Source organism: Lepus europaeus, chromosome 1 (genome assembly GCF_033115175.1).
Source record: "Lepus europaeus isolate LE1 chromosome 1, mLepTim1.pri, whole genome shotgun sequence".
Classification (NCBI taxonomy): domain Eukaryota; kingdom Metazoa; phylum Chordata; class Mammalia; order Lagomorpha; family Leporidae; genus Lepus; species Lepus europaeus.
The window spans coordinates 89,792,742-89,809,550 of NC_084827.1; the positions used below are offsets into that span (position 1 = coordinate 89,792,742).

Sequence of the window (16,809 nt, forward strand, 5' to 3'; positions counted from 1 at the left end):
AACCCAGGCACTATGATATGGAATGCAGGTATCCCAAGCAGTGCCTTAACTGCCTTCCTGAATGCCTACCCTGTGTTTCCTTTTGAAAGGAGTTGTGGATACAACTGGAAAACAGTACACCTCAAAAGAGTAGAACTGGGCCGGCACCATGGCTCACTTGCTTAATCCTCCGCCTGTTGCGCCGGCATCCCATATGGGCACCAGTTCTAGTCCCTGTTGCTCCTCCTCCAGTCCAGCTCTCTGCTGTGGCCAGGGAAGGCAGTGGAGGATGGCCCAAGGGCTTGGGCCCTGCACCCGCTTGGGAGATCAGGAGGAAGCACCTGGCTCCTGGCTTCAGATCAGCTAAACGCCGGCCATGGAAGCCATTTGGGGAGTGAAACAACAGAAGGAAGACCTTTCTCTCTGTCTCTGTCTCACACTGTCTATAACTCTACCTGTCAAATAAATTAAAAAAAAAAAAAAAGAATTTTTTTTTTTTTTTTTTACAGGCAGGGTGGACAGTGAGAGAGAGAGAAAGGTCTTCCTTTTTGCCATTGGTTCACCCTCCAATGGCCGCCGCAGCCAGCGCGCTGCGACCGGCGCACCGTGCTGATCCGATGGCAGGAGCCAGGTGCTTCTCCTGGTCTCCCATGGGGTGCAGAGCCCAAGCACTTGGGCCATCCTCCACTGCACTCCCTGGCCACAGCAGAGAGCTGGCCTGGAAGAGGGGCAACCGGGATAGGATCGGTGCCCCGACCGGGACTAGAACCCAGTGTGCCGGCGCCACAAGGCGGAGGATTACCCTATTGAGCCACGGCGCCGGCCAAGAATAGAATTTTTATATGAGGATACAGCAGTCATGATTTGGAAATGATTAAGAGTGGCTAAAAGAATCCTGACTCAGTGTTTCTCCAGACTCTGTTACAAAAAGGTCTTTGGGTAAATAAAAGTTTCTCTAGAAAGGGCCACCAGAGGAAAGCTGTCCTCTGTGTTTCCCTTAAAGAGGTGTCTAGAGAGAGCATTTTGTGAAGACAGTAAGATATAAGGGATTATCAAATGTTAATTGATAATAGGAACAGTGATAGATAAAGTATGAAAATTTTTATGGGAAGAGATGCATGCAAAGATGGCTCAGGGGAGAGGCAGCTTACAAATACAATGAGGCAACGAAGGAAAAATAGAGACTATAGGAGAGGGGATTATATGCTGGGATGTGACCAAAGATGGCAAGGCTATAATTCATCCTTAGGTAAAGTAGGACTTGAAGATTCAATCAAGTTTATTTCTTTGTTTCTTCAGTAATGAGAGGCAAAGTTACAAACTGATTTGCTGTCTGAAACAAGAATGGGGATCTGGAAGACCAACAGCTATATCCCATGGATTATCTTACCTAAACCACTAGACTGGACTGAGAGAAATGGAATTAGTTTTCTTAAAAGGGATATGTCATTCAGTCTTAGAACTTTTTCATCAATGGCTCTTTAAAATATCTACAATAGAGACTGGAATTATGTCACAGTAGATTAAGCCACCACCTGCGATGCAGATATCCCATGAGTGTAGGTTTGCGTCCCACTTGCTGCAATTCTGATCAGCTCCCTGCTAATGGACATGGGAAAGCAGCAGAGTATGGCCTGAGTGCCTGGGCTCCTGCCACCACATGGAAGTCATAGATGGAGTTCCAGGCTTCTGGCTTTGCCCCGGCACAGCCCTGGCCATTGCGCTCATTGTGACCATTTGGGGAGTGGACCAGTGGATGGAAAAATCTCTCCATCACATTCTGTGTATATGTCTTCCTCTCAGTAACTCTGCCTTTCAAATAAATAAATCTATAAAAAATAAAAAACAATACTGATGTCACACTGATAAGTTAAAAACTGCCCTTAATTATTGTCATACATCATTTACTTTTCCAATTTTTCCAATTGCAGTCCAAGTTTAGCTTTTTTTTTTTTTTTTTTTTTTGACAGGCAGAGTGGACAGTGAGAGAGAGACAGAGAGAAAGGTCTTCCTTTGCCGTTGGTTCACCCTCCAATGGCCGCCACAGCCAGCGCGCTGTGGCCAGTGCACCACACTGATCCGAAGGCAGGAGCCAGGTGCTTCTCCTGGTCTCCCATGGGGTGCAGGGCCCAAGCACTTGGGCCATCCTTCACTGCACTCCCTGGCCACAGCAGAGAGCTGGCCTGGAAGAGGGGCAACCGGGACAGAATCCAGCGCCCCGACCGGGACTAGAACCTGGAGTGTCAGCGCCGCAAGGTGGAGGATTAGCCTATTGAGCCACGGCGCCGGCCGATATACTCTTAAATGTTTCTCATTCCATAGATCTTTTTTTTTTTAAATTTTTTATTAATTAATTTATTTATTTGAATGCTCTGTGTTTCCACCCCTACTAGAATGTTACCTCCACAAGGGCAAAGACTTCTTTTTTTTTTTTTCTTGACAGGCAGAGTGGATAGTGAGAGAGAGAGACAGAGAGAAAGGGGTCTTCCTTTTTGCCGCTGGTTCACCCTCCAATGGCCGCTGCGGCCAGCGCATCTCGCTGATCCGAAGCCAGGAGCCAGGTGCTTCTCCTGGTCTCCCATGCGGGTGCAGGGCCCAAGCACTTGGGCCATCCTCCACTGCCTTCCCGGGCCATAGCAGAGAGCTGGCCTGGAAGAGGGGCAACCGGGATAGAATCCGGCGCCCCAACCGGGACTAGAACCCGGTGTGCCGGCGCCGCAAGGTGGAGGATTAGCCTGTTAAGCCACGGCGCCGGCCCATAAATCTTTTTTTCTCAGGGTTGGCTAGACTTAATTTTATATGTGTACTTTAACTGTTAATGATCTTAGAAAATGATAGTTTATGTTGTAAGGCTTAAATTTATTAGAAAGTACTGGTCTCACTATTTAAAGATCCACATCTTAAAATTCTTACCTACTTTTGATTCAATACTCACAGTTTATTAATGATCAAAGTAAGTAGTGTGCTAGCACTCTGGAGCCACTAGTAATTCATCAATTTATTTGATTGTAAATAATATCTGTATAGTTGTCTTAAGTTGCTTTACAAATACAGTCTTAGAAAGTCAATATTGTGATGGTTAAGAGGACAGGTCACATTTTTTTAAATTGTGGTTCTTAGTTAGAAAAAGAGCACAGCAGATTTAAGAAAAAAAGACAATTTGAGAAAAAATTTTCACAATAGTGAAAATTACAGGAATAAGGGGAGGAAAGGAATCCTACATATGGGAGTAAAGAAATTCAAATACATTAAACTCCAAAATTAGTGTATTTTATTACAAACAACCAGTAAAGCCTTCTGTGCACTAGGCATTGTGCTGAGAGTGACACAGATAATTTTTCTCCTTAAGTACTTCATATGGCAAAGATTCACAATCAGATATTTTAAATATAGCTTGCATCCTATTTCATTATATATAGATAGATATAGATCCTTAATACAAGACTAGTAAGTATATTTATTGTTAAATGGAAGCACTGGGTGAAATATAAGCATTAGAAAAAGTTAAAATAATTTCTGAAATAGGAATCATCCACAATAAATGAAATTACTTTTACGAATTAGCAAAAACTAGGTGCCTAGGAGAGACGGATCAACTGTTAGAAGTACAAATAATTAAATCATTATATGTACTAATATATTAAGTAATAATTCTGTCTGTGACTGCTAACAGATATATTTACTTAAATATCACTTATTGAATAGTTGCTTTATGCATGTCACTGTAATAGTCAATGGAAAAATTAAAGTGAATAAAACACATTCCACCCCTCTTCTCTAGGTTTTCACAGTATATTAGGGACAGAAGGCATAATTCTGTGAATAGAGTAGATTGGCAAGCCAACACTCTCAGGCCAAATATGGCCCACGGCCTGTTTTTTATGGCCCATAGCTAAAAATGTCTTATGTTTTTTAAAGGTTGAGAGCACAAATGAACAAAGAAGAATATGCAACAAAAACTGTAAGTGGCCTGAACTGCCTAAAATATATGTCCTCTAACCCTTTAAAGAAAATAGTTTGCTGGTGTCTATCCTATACAATCTGTACTTAAAGTTGGAGCTCTTCAAACTAATTAACTTCAAGCCTACTACAAGACAAAAGGCACAAAGTTGTCTTGTAAGCTCTCAATATCTCTTACTACTGTACCTGTTTTCTTCAGTCTGATACTACATGTTTATGAAAATGTACGTCTTTTCCATAATGTTAGAATGTTGATTTTATTAGCACTTGGGTTGTCTTTCACTGGGCATTAGCATCAAGGAGTGCCTATTGGTTTTAATGCATAGTTATGTAGTTCCGAGATGGACAGATCCCTAAGAAGCATATATGCAGATACTAAATGATGATATGTTTTGGAACAGAAGATAAAGCAACCTTGAGGATATCTGCTTCTTTAAGGAAAATGACCTAACATTTTTGTTATTTGGAATTCAAAAGTCAGTGAATGAAAGAAAATACATAGAAAGGTAGATAGATTCTTACTTTCTGTGCTATGGAATAAGCTACCCTTGTGATAATTATAATTTTAAACTTAATAGGAGGCTGTAACTCCCAAGTATGTAGGATTCAAAGACAGTATGTAGAAAGTACTGCTATGTGTAAGGCACTCGTGGAGATATAAGGACAAGCAAGAATCACATGTGGTGCTTAAGTTCAGGATAAAAGTAGAGCATATTCTGATTCAGACTGAAAGGGATAGTGTTATAAAACAAACCTGGTTTGTTCTAAAGCAATTTTGGATGGAAAGTCTGCAAAATATGACACTTTTATAGTGGGAAGGTAGAGTGAACAATGAAAAAGATGCCTTGAGCTTTCATTGTCCATCAGTAGTCAATTTAGTTATATCCTCACTTTTGGGATCCATATTAGGTTATCTAACTCTGCCAAATTCCACACCAATTTTGGGATCTACTTAAGGTGTTCTGATATGTGGAATATAAATTGTCAGTTCTTCAAGTACCTGTTGTCTGTAGAATTCCAACCTTGGTCAAGGTCGTCATCTATCTTGTAGAGTTGCTTTCTAATCTTAGACAAGGTCATCTTCTATCCTGCTGAGTTGCTTAATAGACAGGAAATTTTTATAGATATGAGAAGAATCCTTATAAGTATTCGTTGCTTCAGAGCTTAAACCCTTAACTGTCACTCTTAACTCATTTGAAAGCATTAGATTCTTTTCCTTTATAGTGAAGAAGCATGATTTTCCAGGTGATTCCTGAATTTTAGACAGATTATGATAGGATGACAGTCCTGACTTAAGTTTATGATTCTAGTGACTTGAATTTAGCTCTGACCTTGTACACCTGTCTTATATATCAAGCTAGTGCTTGTTTACTTGTTTGCATCATTTCATGAGTGTTTGTAGACGAGCAGATCACTATATACAGCAAATGTTCAAGTTTTTATTATGGATTATGTATAATTTATTTCTCATGGCTACCAACTATCACATGATGTAATTATGGATTCATTTAAAGTTTTACTTTCCTTGCATAGATTTTATTGTTAATTTTTGTAAAGTGAACTGCCCACTGCATGACTATATTTTCTACAGTAGCTAAAGAAGTCTAGTGTAAATATATCTTATCCATTGTTACTTTTACTATATTCTTTAACCCTTTCAAATTTCTGATTTCTGTGTTATAAATGTAGCATTTTTATTGGTAATTGTGAACCTCTTTTAGTTAATGCTAATTGTAATTAATTATTTTATCAGAATCGTTTTATTAACAGTTTAATTATTCATGGAGGTGAATACTACACAGATTGGAACAAATGACTCCAGAACGAAACTTTCCAAGACACAATTATGGGGACATGTTTAATGTTGATTCATCTCTCTTATGTTAGGGATCTTTTTGATATAATTTTATAGCATTTCTCTCTTCCTTTTGCTTTGTGGAGCAGCAGGTTAAGAACCACTTGCTACATCAGTATCTCAAATCTGAGTGATGGTTCAAGTTTCAGCTACTTGTCTTTTTTTTTTTTTTTTAAAGATTTATTTATTTGAGAGACAGAAAGACATACAGAAATATCTTCCACCCACTGGTTCACTCCACACATGGCCACCACTCCAGGGCTTGGCCAAGCTAAAGCCAGGAGCTAGGATCTTCTTTCAGGTCTCCCACATTGGTACAGAACTCCAAGCACTTGAGCCATCTGCTGCTGCTTTCCCAGACCATTAGCAGGGAGCTAGATAGAAAGTGGAGTAACTCAGAAGAACCGGTACCCATATGGGATGCAGGCAGTGGTTTTACCCAGTTTGCCACAATGCCATCCCTCCCTTAGCTGCTTGGCTCTTAATCCTGCTCACATGCCTGTAAGGCAGTGGACGATGGCCCATGTGCTTGGGCCCCTGCCAGTCATGTGGGAGACCTGGACTGAGTTCTGGCTCATGGCTTCAGCCTGGTCCAATTCTGGCTATTGTGGCCATTTGGGAAGTAAACCAGTGGATAGAAGATCACCTTCTCCCTCCCCCTGCCCTCTCTGTTTTTCAAACAAATAAATAAATCTTTTATAAAATAAGTAAATGATCTGGTAAAAGGCAAATATATGTCCTTGCTTGTATCCTAATTTCTGAATCTAGTAAACAAAATATGAAATAATGAAAATGCTCAAAATAAACTCAAATAAAATAAAACAGTACGTTTTATATAACATTATTTTATATTATGATTGTAACCTAGTAAATTTGTAGCTATGTAAAGATTTAGGAATATTAGAAAGTAATATATGAAAATCCTGAATGTATGAATGTACTTGAGTAGGGCATTTTTTCTTATAGATTATGGTTTTTCTGTAATTTAGTTTTATTGTTTTAATGAGAAGGATAAATGTTTTATAAAATGCAGCATAAGAAGCTACCATTAAATATAGAAAGGCATTTGGAGTTTCTAATTATGGAAAGTGTTTCAAAGGCACTTGTATCAAATACAAAGATAATTCATGTACCCAAAGATCATGCTTTCTTTAGAGTGTATATCAGCGTAACAGGCAGCTCACAACTCAAACTGTCAGACAGGCAATTTTCAAAATTGATGTCCAGTAAGTTTTTATGTAAAAAGGGTTTAAAACTGTTAACTTGTTAATTATCTTCTCCAAAACTCCTCATTCTCTGTAACAAACCCTTGAATAAAAGCATCACAAAGGTGGCATTCTTTTCTGTATTTTAAAATTGTATCCTTGCATTTAGAGTAGTTCCTGGTACAAAGTAGAAGCTAAAGAAATTATTTGTTGAATGAGCAAATAAAAAACAGATGAAGGAGATATGCAGTTCACTACTAAGTATATATGCAAGGATTACTCCTAATATATATTATTTAGATTCCCTCATTGTCTTTTGGTTTACGCTATAAAATTAGAGCAATATTAGACTTATTATACGTATTAAATATGCTTTGAACTATACGATAAACAGCATAGCAAGTTGGAGCCAAGTAAACCCAACTGTGATAATGAATTATATCACCATTGCTTTTTTTTTTTTTTTTTTTTTTTGACAGGCAGAGTGGACAGAGAGAGAGAGAGAGACAGAGAGAAAGGTCTTTCTTTTGCCATTGGTTCACCCTCCAATGGCCTCCGTGGCCAGTGCGCTGCGGCTGGCGCACTGCGCTGATCCCAAGGCAGGAGCCAGGTGCTTCTCCTGGTCTCCTTTGGGGTGCAGGGCCCAAGCACTTGGACCATCTCCACTGCACTCCCGGGCCATAGCAGAGAGCTGGCCTGGAAGAGGGACAACCGGAACAGAATCCGGCACCCCGACCGGGACTAGAACCCAGTGTGCCGGCGCCGCAAGGCGGAGGATTAGCCTGTTGAGCCATGGCGCTGGCCCACACCATTGCTTTTTGTAAAACACTCTGGGTGTAAGGAGGAAGGAGAGACTACAGTAAATAGGGCAGACCAGTGGTAGCAGTATCTCAAAATTCCAGCTCTGCTTGTGTGGCAGCACAACACAGGGTGGCATCCACTCAGAAGGCTTCCCAGATGATCCTGTACATGCTTAAATGACCTGAGGAGGCACCCTTCTGTGAGCCTCTACCAGCATCATGACATTAATCTTTATGTTTTTCTTACATAGAACCTACTGCCTTGTAGTAGGTTCTGTGCTTTTGTCAGGAAATTCTACATATCTTAGAATACAAATGATAGAAAACAGCAATTACTACCCATCTTGAAAGATTATGTTACTTTAATTTAATCTTTGTTATAGTCAATATATTCCCCTTTATTCAGTTTAGCATGATTCTTTATAAATCATGTTAGACTCTTCTAGATTGTTGTGTTTTCATGTATTCCGTATCCTCCTCCATTTTGGTTGCTGTGTCCCTCCATACAGCTTTCCTCTTTGAGAAAACATTTCATATGCAAAATCAAAGGTCCATTTCTTATTGGTCCTTTAGACTAGGAGGAAGCTGACTTTCATTTCTCTGATCCTCTACCACTCTAATGTTAATTTTGATTGGAACAGCTTCTCTGAACTCACTAGGTCCTTTGCCATTTGCCTAGGACTACCAGTAACTCACACTGAATTACCTCCTATCTTAGATGTCTTATTTCTTTTTTTTTTTTTGACAGGCAGAGTGGACAGTAGAGGGAGACAGAGAGAAAGGTCTTCCTTTTTGTCTTTGGTTCACCCTCCAATGGCCGCCGTGGTAGGCGCGCTGCGGCCGGCGCGCTGCGGCCAGCGCACCACGCTGATCCGATGGCAGGAGCCAGGTGCTTCTCCTGGTCTCCCATGGGGTGCAGGGCCCAAGCACTTTGGCCATCCTCCACTGCACTTCCTGGCCACAGCAGAGAGCTGGCCTGGAAGAGGGGCAACCGGGACAGGATCGGTGCCCCAACCGGGACTAGAACCCTGTGTGCCGGCGCCGCAAGGCGGAGGATTAGCCTTGTTAAGCCACGGCGCCGGCCAGATGTCTTATTTCTCATTATTCATTCACATACCCTTCTATATTCTCCCTGGTTATTCATTCAGTTATTCAAAAGATGTTTATTGCGTCAATACTATGTTTCTGAGCTCCCTAAAGTGTTAGGATTAGTGGGAAAAGAATGTACTTGAACTTGTGGGGTTTGCTGTATAGTTGACGCATAATGTGTTCATCTTTCATATCTACAACTCAGACTTCTAGCACTTAATCTGGTTGTGATTTCAGGAGAACACTGTCTTTGTTACAGAATTCCCTTGTGGTTTTGTAACCTAAAAAAAGAGTACAATAATCTTACTTTTTTTCTGGTGATATTGGCACAATTTTTAAATAGTTTGGTGTTTTTCTAAAAAAATCAATAGGTTATCCTCTGTAGAAATCTTATTAATAATTATAACCAACATTTATTAGGTATTATGCTTCTTGCCCTGTGTAAACATGACCTTACATAATCCTCACAACAAACTAATGAGGAAATGTGTTAGAAAATGGTTGTCATGTGCACAAAGTCATTTATATGCAGAGAGTAATGATTTGTATTTAAGTATGTTCAGTCCCAGAACATGAGTTCTGTTAACATGTTTGCTAGTTTCCATCACTAGTAATATTAATTGAAAGTTGAATCTTTTTTTCATTCACTTTATTTTATTTAATTTAAGGGATACAAGTGTCATGCATTTCATATACACACATTTGAGAACGTGTTGATTCTTCCCACCCTACCTTCCTCCTCTCCATAATCCCAGCATTCTTCCTCCTCCATCTCTCATTGTTAGTTTTTACCATAATCTATTTTCAGTTAATTTTACACTCATAAGATTAACCCTACATGAATTAGAGTGTTTACTGAACATTATGAAGAAAAAAGAACAAAAGCAAACAAAAAGTTTTGTTCCTCAACAGTGAAGACAAGGGTTGTTCAAAATCATCACATCTCAGAGTGGTACTAAAATTTTGAAAACAATACTTAGCTTTCTTGTTGAATCTATTTTTGTGTCTATTTTTGTTACCCCTTTGCTCTTCCTAACCATTCATATTTGTGCTGTATAAGATGTTAAGGAGTCTTAGTTCCAAAATATTATCATAAACATATAACATTCATAAAGCTATGTATTAGTTGGTTAGTTAATTTTGCTTATGAAAGATATTATGACTTTTGACATACTGGGTCATGTTTACTATTAAGTGGAAAATATTTTAGTGAAGATTGATTACATTTGGGTATTATTTATTATTTTAAATCATAGCCTCTGTAAAATTGGGGATCAACAAACTTTGTTAAAAATGAATGCCACAGCTCACTAGGCTAATCCTCTGCCTGTGGCGCCAGCACCCCGGGTTCTAGTCATGGTCGGGGCGCCGGATACTGTCCCGGTTGTTCCTCTTCCAGTCCAGCTCTCTGCTGTGGCCCGGGAGCGCAGTGGAGGATGGCCCAAGTGCTTGGGCCCTGCACCCGCATGGGAGAACTGGAGGAAGCACCTGACTCCTGGCTTTGGATCAGTGTGGTGCGCCATCTGCAGCGGCCATTGTGGGGTGAACCAACGGAAAAGAAAAACCTTTCTCTCTGTTTCTCTCTCTCTCTCACTAACTCTGCCTGTCAAAAAAAAAAAAAAAAAAAGTGAAGTGAAATGACACTTATGTGGTTTTCTCCATGGTATATTATCTGTATTTTTAACTTTGCCATATTTATTTAATAGAGCATCCCAATCAAGGTTGTGTATTCTACTCTGTATTTATTCAAATAGTTCCTTTTTAATTCATTACTTTCATAGTATATAAAAAATCATATTTTTTACATTTTCAGCACCAGACTTTTCCCCCTACTTAAAGATAACACAAATAAGACTGAAAGCATGACTTAGAAATATAATAAGTGTGTACTGTTATAACTGTTTACAACTCAAGACATAGTTTCATGTTGTAGAAAACATACTTGTGTAATACTTGAAACTTTTGGACTTGAAGTCGTACTAAGACCTCTGTTAGCATTAATACTGGACAGTTCATTTACCTTTTCCATGCTTCTGTTCTCCCATTGAGATACCACCAACTCCTTGTGACATGTCTAGTCAGAGGACCCATCTACACTGAAATTACAAAATTTTTCCCAATTAGATTTAAAAATATTCTAAAAACAAGGACACGTAAAGGTTTTATATTATAGTTATTGAAGAAATAAAACAATTTTTACAGATCTAAGGTAGTATCTACCTTAAGTTTCTGCCTCTTAAAATATAATTTTAAAGATGCTTCAATACAATGTTGATTTCTAAGTCATTATTTCAATGTAGATTTTTCAGCATTGTTAAAATTGGTCTTTTCAGTGGAATCTTGAACCTGTTAAGGTTGTTGAAGACTTATATACTGAGATGCTTAAAACTCACGCCTCTCTTATGAAAGCTGGGACCATTTAATTATTAGATTTTACATTAATAAACTGTTTTCAAAGTGTATAGTATAGTATAAATATTAGGAGCAGTATATGAATGTATGCACAGTATTCAGAGAATACAGTATCACAGAGAATACAGAAAAACTAATTGAAATACTGTTAAGATTTAAAAGAGTAATATTATCAATTTTAATTACCCAAACTTTGGATAATAAGTTTAACATTTACACGTTTCCATTTTCTTTCTTTGATATGCTTTGGGCCATTTAAGAGCAAATTACTAGGCCGGCACCACGGCTCAATAGGTTAATCCTCCGCTTTGCAGCGCCAGCACACCGGGTTCTATTCCTGGTAGGAGCGCCAGATGCTGTCCCGGTTGCCCCTCTTCCAGGCCAGCTCTCTGCTGTGGCCCAGGAGTGCAGTGGAGGATGGCCCAGGTGCTTGGGCCCTGCACCCCATGGGAGACCAGGAGAAGCACCTGACTCCTGGCTTCGGATCAGCGTGGTGCGCCGGCCGCAGCACGCTGGCTGCAGCGGCCATTGGAGGGTGAACCAACAGCAAAGGAAGACCTTTCTCTCTGTCTCTGTCTCTCTCTCACTGTCCACTCTGCCTGTCAAAAAAAAAAAAAAGCAAATTACAAGAGAACAGAGAAGGAAAAGGAAATGATACAGATGGATTATAAACATTTAGCCTGGTAATTTTTTAGGCATTCTGGAAAAAAGTTGGGTGATAATTTGCTAAAATGGCAAAGTTATAGAATTATACAGTATTGTTGTTCCTTACCTTAAAGTAGCAGTTCTCAACTGGGAATGATTGCCTCAGGGCAAAGTTGGCAGTATTTGGAGATGTTTTTGGCTATCCAGACCTGAAATAGTCAGATTATTAGTACTAGCATCTAGTGTGTAGAGTTCATAATGCTATTAAAATCTTGGGCACAGGATAGCCTGTTACAACAAAGTATTATCTAGTCTAAAAAAGTCAATGATGTAAAGTTGAAAACCCTGGCTAATGCCCCTGCCTGAGGCGCCGGCATCCCATATGGGCGCTGTTTCCAGACCCTGCTGCTCCACTTCCATTCCAGCTCTCTGCTATTGCCTGGGAAAGCAGTAGAGGATGGCCTGAGTTCTTGGGCCCCTGCACCCACATGGGAGACCCGGAGGAGGTGCTTGGCTCCTGGCTTCGGATCCACGCATACGACCATTGCAGCCAAGTAGAGAGTGAACCAGCAGATGGAAGACCTCTCTCTCTCTCAATGCCTCCCCTCTCTCTCTGTGTAACTCTGACTTTCAAATACAATATATATATAAAAGGAAGGAAGGAAGGAAGAAGGAAGGAAGACAAAACCAAAGAAACTCCTTGGGGTGCTCATTTCCCATATTAGCGTGCCTGGGTTTAAATCCCAGCTCCACTGCTAATTCCAACTTCCTACTAACGGCGTCCTGGGAGGCAGCAGGTGATGGTTCAAGTACTTCAATCCTTGCAGCTCACTTGGAAGAACTGGATTGAATTTTGCTCTCTAGATTTCAGTCTGGCCCAGCCCTTGACTTTGCAGGCATTTGGGGAGTAAACCAGCAAATAGAAAGTGTCTGTTCTTTTCCTTCCTACCTTTCTTTCTTTCTTTCTCTCTCTCTCTTTTTTAAATGTTTTTTTAAAACTTTTATTTAGTAAATATAATTTTCCAAAGTACAGTTTATGGATTACAATGGCTTTTCCCCCCCATAACTTCCCTCCCACCCACACCCCTCCCATCTCTCGCTCCCTCTCCCATTCACATCAAGATTCATTTTCAATTATCTTTATATACAGAAGATCGATTTAGTATAAAGTAAAGATTTCATCAGTTTGCACCCACACAGAAACACAAAGTGTAAAATACTGTTTGAGTACTAGTTATAGCATTAATTCACATTGGACAACACATTAAGGACAGAATCCGACAGAATCCCACATAAGGAGTAAGTACACAGTGACTCCTGTTGTTGACTTAACAATTTGACACTCTTGTTTATGGCATCAGTAGTCTCCCTAGGCTCTAGTCATGAGTTGCCAAGGCTATGGAAGCCTCTTGAGTTCGCTGACTCTGATCTTATTTAGACAAGGTCATAGTCAAAGTGGAAGTTCTCTCCTCCCTTCAGAGAAAGGCGCCTCCTTCTTTGATGACCCGTTCTTTCTACTGGGATCTCACTCACAGAGATCTTTCATTTAGGTCCTCCTTTTTTTTTTTTTTTTCCCTCTTTTTTTCTAGAGTGTCTTGGCTTTCCATGCCTAAAATACTCATAGGCTCTTCAGCCATATCTGAATGCCTTAAGGGCTGATTCTGAGGCCAGAGTGCTGTTTAGGACATCTGCCTTTCTATGAGTCTGCTGTGTATCCCACTTCCCATGTTGGATCATTCTCTCCCTTTTTGATTCTATCAGTTAGTATTTGCAGACACTAGTCTTGTTTGTGTGATCCCTTTGACTCTTAGACCTATCAGTGTGATCAATTGTGAATTGAAATTGATCACTTGGGCTTTCTTTTTTTTCTTTCTTTTGTTCTCTTTACCTTTCATATAAAAATAAAGTTCACAACCTAATGTTAAAATATTATACAAATAAAAAAATATTAAGGAATGTACTTGAAGGCTGTGCAATATTGAATAAGGAAGCCAAAACTTCAACCCCAATCTCCTGACACTAAGCCATGGTGCTTTCCTTAGTTCTCGTTGTTCTTAAAATCAAATCTTCAGTTATCTTGGGAGTATTAAAAAAAATAAGAATTATCAGAGACTGTACTGTGCTCCATTTTTACTATGTTCCTCTTAATGGTAATATAATTGGGGTTATATTTCGTTGTTCAAAAGTTTCATTAACATGATATCTAGAAGTACCCTTTGTTTTAGAATTGAAAACTTCATTAACATTTAATCAATACCTATTTTCAGTGCTTATTTATTTCAGTGCATCTGCCGAGGCATACCATTAGGAGTATAAGAATATTAAGAGTTCCGGCGCCGTGGCTCACTTGGTTAATCCTCTGCCTGCAGCACCGGCATCCCATATGGGTGCTGGGTTCTAGTCCTGGTTGCTCCTCTTCCAGTCCAGTCTCTGGTGTGCCACGGGAAGGCAGTGGATGATGGCCCTGGTGCTTGGGCCCCTGCACCCACTTGGGAGGCCAGGAAGAAACACCTGGCTCCTAGCTTCTTCAGATTGGCACAGCGCCGGCCGTGGCAGCCATTTGGGGAGTGAACCAGTCGAAGGACCTTTCTCTCTGTCTCTCTCTCACTGTCTATAACTCTACCTGTCAAATAAGTAAAAAAAAAAAGTTAAAAAGAATATTAAGAAAAAATTCAAACTTTCTAGGACACTGTAGAATAAAAAGAATATGCAATCCTTAAACTACATGGGGAAAATTACTTGAAATATAAGTTGAACAAGGATAGAAACAATCTTGCAGCTAAAATTGATTGCAAGAAGCTACCTAAATGTCCAAGAACAGGGATTATTGGTTACAAAGAGATTTATATATAAAGGAATTTTGTGTACTCATTATAAATGATGCATGTTGTTATAAAACATGCTTATGTTAAATGAAAAGATACAAAATTCATAGATGCTTTTAACTAAATGGAAAGATGTAAGAATACCAGCAGTTAAATTACCTGGTGTGCAGTAATAGTTTCAGGTTTAAAGTGGTAGTACTACTGTATTCTAAACAGCATAGATTGATCATTCATTCATGTAGAAAATATTTTCTTAGTCCTTTCTGTTTTGATCATGTTGCTTGAGTTGAAACACAGTGATGAGCCAGAGGGATACAGAACGTTTGCTTAAGGTGGTGAAAGTCCCACAGGAAAGACAAATTAGGAATACCATACTGTGTTAAGTAGTTCCTGTGGAACCGGGCAGCTGCAGCTTTATACTGTTTTTAGTAAGTGTAGGCTAGGCTAACTGCGGTAACCAATTAACCCAGAAATCTTCACATGATTTGCCACAGAAGGAATTTGTTTCTCACTCAGGTAATAATCCAGTTTCCTTCAGAAGAATCCAGTTTCTTTCAGAAGAATCCAGATTCTTCTGAGAGAATAATGGCTTTTGAAATAAGGCCTGAGACCTTTAAGAGGAGTAGGAGTTTGCCAAATGAAGGTCAGTGTGAAAGTTGTATCACTAGGGGGAATATCGCAGACTGAAGGAATAGCTGGAGTAGAATGTTCTTTTAAAAAAAGCAAATAATCATATATTGACTATGAAAATTAGATCCCATAGTGACCTCCTTTTTGCCTCTATTATCAGAGGAATACTCTTATTTTCATATGAGTACAAGACTCTACATATAGCAATCCAGTGTCAAGATCTCAGCCTTCTTGTAGAAACCTTTTATTCCTGTTCTCTAATGCTGCATCAAAAATTGCCCAAAATTACTAGAATACAGAAGCCATGTATAATACTCACAAATTCTGGATCAGGAATTCAGAGAGAGCACACTGGGGATGGCTTATCTCAGTTCTATGTTTGAAGTCTCAACTTGAGGACTAGAAAATGATGAAGCTAAAAATTATCTGCAGCATTTGTCATTCATGTGTAGCTTGGATGCTCTGTTCCTCTCTAAAATAATCTGTACATATAGTGTCTCCTCATAGTCTGGTTTGGGCTTCCTCACAGCATTGTGACCAGTTCCCAAGAGCAAGAAGAAGAAAACTAGGTGGAAGCTTTATACTTTTTGTGACCTAGTACTGAAAGACTTTGTAGCATCTGTTTGCCATTCTCTCTTTGTTGCAACTGTCACAAACCCTAGCCTATAGTCAAAGGAAGGGAGCAAAGAACCTGCTTCTTAGTAGGCAGAGGGTCAGTCACATTATAAGAAGAGAATATAGGCAAATGATTGATTGACATCTTTGTAAAGCCATGACATACTTGAACATTCGTCACTTAAAAAAATGTTCACCCGTAAAAACAAATCTATGATCCACTGAATGGACAGTAGTCACTAATTCTCATTTTTAGTTTTAGCTTACTTGCTAGTTATTCATCCATGGTGTCTGTAGTCTTACTTTTGGGGTAGGCTCTAAATTTTAGTAGCCTCATGCCTGTGTTATGTGCAAAAGGAGATGAAGGCTAAAGAAAGTATGAAAAAAATAAAATGATTCTGTTGAAAATTCAGATTTTTAATTAAAATGATAAAAGTATAATTAGCACCTATATATTATCACGTTAGACATATAACTGGACTTAAATAAACATCCTTTAAGAATCTATAATGATTTCAAGTACAGGAATCTCAGTATTGTTTTATCATCTTATAAAGTCATCTAGCTGGATAAGATAGTTATTTTTATTATATTTTATTGTACTATGCTCTCTGCTAGTTTCAGCTATGATATAAACAAAATTTTTTTTTTTTTTTTGACAGGCAGAGTGGACAGTGAGAGAGAGAGACAGAGAGAAAGGTCTTCCTTTTGCCGTTGGTTCACCCTCCAATGGCCGCCGCGGTAGCGTGCTGCGGCCGGCGCACCGCGCTGATCCGAAGCCAGGAGCCAGGTGC

General features: G+C 39.4%; 1 long non-coding RNA gene across 2 annotated transcripts in view; it reads left to right on the forward strand.

The window, feature by feature from the left end:
* LOC133756053 (uncharacterized) overlaps positions 1-16,809 on the forward strand; it is a 228,678-nt gene that overhangs the window by 49,679 nt on the left and 162,190 nt on the right. The window contains exon 2 of one of the 2 annotated variants that reach the window (XR_009865507.1): positions 3,898-3,940. The exons of the other annotated variant lie outside the window; for it this stretch is intronic. This is a non-coding gene — a long non-coding RNA (uncharacterized LOC133756053). The remainder of the gene's footprint in view (positions 1-3,897; positions 3,941-16,809) is intronic. 2 annotated transcript variants of the gene reach the window in all.